Source organism: Microtus ochrogaster, unplaced genomic scaffold (assembly GCF_000317375.1).
Source record: "Microtus ochrogaster isolate Prairie Vole_2 unplaced genomic scaffold, MicOch1.0 UNK117, whole genome shotgun sequence".
Taxonomy (NCBI): domain Eukaryota; kingdom Metazoa; phylum Chordata; class Mammalia; order Rodentia; family Cricetidae; genus Microtus; species Microtus ochrogaster.
Genome location: NW_004949215.1, coordinates 569,935 through 574,233, shown reverse-complemented (window position 1 = coordinate 574,233; position 4,299 = coordinate 569,935).

Genomic DNA, 4,299 nt, shown 5'->3' with positions numbered 1-4,299 from the left:
AGGCTCCCACAAAGCCAGTGCGTGCAGTAGGATCAGAAACCCATTGCCATTGTTCTTGACTTCTCAGTAGTCCTCATTGTCCGCTATGTTCAGAGTGTTTTCTTAAGATCACAAAGTTGATTAAAAAGTATCATAAATAGAGTTAGGATAGGCATCACATTCAGGTACTGTGGGACTTAAGGAGCCCTATTTCCCTACACTTCAAAGAACTGACAAAGGGGAATGCCTACTCTTGGGTGCATCATTCATGTGCCCAACTCAGACCACAGACACCTGTTTCCCTCTTCTGTTGTGTACAACTTAAGATCCAGGGTGGATTAGCACATTCAGGAGAACAGCTTGCTACGGTAGAGAGAGGAGCCACTAGGGAGAGACACGCTTTACGCTGTTGATAAATAAAACTTCACTCCATGCTTCTAAACACCCCCCCCCCAGTCACACCCTAACTCCATTAGCCAGTGGTATTTTCCTGAAAAGTGTTTGTCTTGCTTAACACAATAGCCAGATTTTCTTTTTGAAAACCACATTAAGTATCAAATACTTAGGGGAACTCTCTCCTTGTTGGTGTCAACAAACAAAGACAAGGAAACAAAAGACCACAAAACTTCAGCCCCTACCTCCTACTCAGGGCATGTGGCCTATTGAAATTCAGAGAGTAACATTGACTCAAAGTGCCCAAGATGTTCTGTTCCTTGATTTCACTATGACAGCCCCGAGGATGCCCTCTTAGATTACAAGTGTAAAAAGCTGTGGATTTTTCTAGGAGGATCCCTAGAGCCTCCATGGTCCAGACAGAAGGCCGCTTGTCCTCCCTGGGGTGCAGCTCCGAACCAGAACTGCATGTACCAATGCAGCATCTTATTTTCCCTTTCTGACTTCCGCAGTGACAACGGGAACTCCTTGGTTGTGGAGTCAGCCAGCAGAGGTTTCTTCCCTATCCTCACTCTTGACCAGAGCTCCTTCCACCTGAAGAAGCAATCTGTGCAGTGGTCAGACTTGGCACATATTCTGTGCCCCAGAAGCACACACTTCCAGAACTCTGAGGATATCCCAGAGGTCTACAGGTGCTTGGGCGTGAGCAGCCTGGCACAGTCTTTTTCCTCTCCTGTGCTGTAGGGTGGAAGTCTGCTCCAAGTCCTTCAATTCTCATGCCTCCTACAGGGTGCACTGGAATTCTGGCATTACTCTCCCAAGTGGCATTCAGGAAGGCAGTGCAATGAGATCTTTTTGTTCAGAAATATTTCTGTTTTTAGCACAACTGTATCCTATGACAAACACTCCTGAGAAGTGTCATTAACCCAGCATTGTGGTGATACATTATTATAAAAAACATTTCTTGCATTCAAAGAGACTAGAACTTTCGCCGGACCTCACAGTGGAGCGAATAACACATTTTAAGACTGCTATCCTGCTGTATGCTCAGCTTGTTTGTTTAACCTGCCTTTAAGAGAACAATGTAACCAACCTTATTTACCTTGGATTTCCCTTGTAATCAAAATTTTCAACATAAGATAATACATAGCAATAATCTTAAATTAAACCCATGGGATAATATATGTCTGTTTGTATGTGCATTATGATAATCATTTTCTGAAAGCAGCAAACAGGCTGAAAACAACCTTTTATAACAAAGACCCACCATACATGCTGGAAGCAGCCTTTGGATATTATTTGATAACTGAATGATCACTTTGCTAGTGGGGTCATTTGGAGTAAATAATTTGACCCCTTGTGATACTTTTCTGTAAAGTGTCTCTCCTTCCTTTCTCATGTCATGACTTCTGTGTTGTATAATAGAAAAGAGTACAAAGGCCTTGGTAGGGGACAGACAGATTCACAAGACAACATTCATTCAGATTGGCCAGAAATCATAAGCTACAGTCCAACAGAAGACACAAGGAAAGAAGTCTAGAATCCAAATCCAGGCTCACTCTTGGTCAGATGACTCCAAGAGGAGGTCTTTAGTTACTCCCTTGATGTGGTAAGATATAATTCTTATCACTAACGTATTTAACCAGTGCAGAGCATTTTAGTTAATGTTCAGTTAATGTAAATTGAGTTATTTCACAGTTGTTCTTCATAAACCTAGCCAGGAAAAGAGTTGAAGGACTGATAAAACTTTGAATTATTCCTTCTTTTATACAATTGGAATCAGGGTTATGTGTCCTGATGATTTTAGAGACAGAAATCCCACATTAAGTGAATTAAGCCTTTTTTTTCTCTCTTCTTGAATACATTTCCCTCATGGTTGCTTTATCTGCCTGGGTTGTATGAGAATGCTGTGCCAAGGAAAGACTATCTTCATGTCCTGCCTGGGACTACTGCCTATTGTACCTATATTTCTCCTTTGGGAACTGTACTCAGCCTAGGAGTCTCTAAACCGTATTAGGTCATTTGATTTATGATGTTTTGTTGTGCCCAGATCACAACCCCCAGAGGGAGACCACCAAAAACCTGAGCAGACCGAGGCTGCAAAATGCAAAGTTAACTCCTTTATTGCAAGTACAGGCTAGCCAGGAACTTCTCCTCCAATACCCCGAAACAGCAAGGTAGAGAGAGAAGTCAAAAAGTTCCTTTGCAGGTAGCCCTTTTTTCAAAGGTGATACTACAAGAAGGCCTTTCAGAGCCGCTTTGGCACTGGTGCAAGAGCTTTTGCTCCTTCCCATCCTGCTATCTCTGCTTGTTCTTTGTTTTTCCTTGTCACCAGGTGGCTGGCTAAGTGTTCTTGTGCTTTGGAATTTCTCAGGTAGGAAGGGGAAGTGAAACTACTTTATGTTTCTAATTTGAAAACATTCTGCTAGGAAATTCTCGTCCCTTTGAGAATAGGGGTGAGGGTCTCACTGTTTAATTTGTGCAGTTTTTAAAATATATTTCAGATATGAATCCCTTTCTAATGAGGTATGTTAGGGCACACATGAGCATATGTGTGCTTGTCTATTTTCCTTCCTGCTGTTAGTTGACATGACACACATATTACAGACTTTGTTGAAGCACAACTAATAAAAACTCAGAGGCGGATATTGGGGTTCAACCTGAAGACCAGAAAAGCAAAGCAGCCAACCACAGACTCCTCGACCTTAATCCAAAAATGGTGATCCTGCCTCCAGGAACTTCAGAATGAGAATGAGACTGAGAGCCATCTCCTCCTGTTCTATAATCCTCTCCAGTGCTAGGATTAAGGGTGCACATCACTACCACCTGGTTTCTACAGCAAACTAGTGTGATTAAAAGTGCCTGCCATTGTTTGTGGCTACTGTGATTAAAGATATGTGTCATTTCTACTTGGTCAGTGGGGTTGTTTTACTTTTCTGATCTTCAGGCAAGCTTTATTTATTAAAATACAGATGAAATGCCACTACATTTCTCCTTTTTGTCTAAAATAAAAAAGGCTATAACTAATATAACAAAAACCATATACAATAAGCACAATATATATGATATATAAGCAATAAATATATGAACAATGTCTAGCCCATTTGCATTTGACAAATTCAGAGAAAATACTCCATATCTATTCTGTCTTGGTGAGTCCAAAGTCTTGTACATAATTTACTTTCTATCATAACTTTCTTTCTGTGTCAGGTAAACAAGGAACACCATAACTATTTACTCTTCAATTCCTTCAGAGACCCAAGAAGGAAATAATATTAACTGAGTAAGCAGGAAGTATGAGCAAGGGACTTCCAAAAAAAATGTGAGAAATGACAGAAAGAACTGGCTGCCTGGACAGTCACCAAAAGATTATGCAATTATGGGGCATCTATCTTCAGCCTCCAGGCCTTGCATTTCCAATAGACTTTTCTGTGAAGCAGGATTTTCTGAAGGGCTTTCTCTCCTTGTCATGATAATGTTTGACCAGTCATTTTCTTTTGTGTTCTGCTTGTCCAATTAGTTCAGCATACTGCCAGTATTTGAAGCAAGGGCAATTTCTTGCCCAGTGACTTAACTTTGCCATAAAGAAAGTAAACTCCATGTGAAGTTTCTTCAATGACCAGTATCTTCTATGAAGTAGATTGGTGCTACTAGAAGCAGACATGTCTCATTGTTATTTTAAAAAAGCCTATGTTATTAAACCATCTTAAATGCCATATTCTGTAGATCTCTGGTGTTTGAGGATGACCTGCCTATTTAAAAAAAATCTTAGTTTGACTGAAATCATACTGAATGTGACCACAAGTTCAATTATGCTAAGTGATTGGCTATTAACTTGCATTTCTTATTTTATCTTAAATAGTTGGTAATAATAATTTTCAAGGACTAGGAATTCATTCGTTCATATTACATTGTTAAATGAGTTAT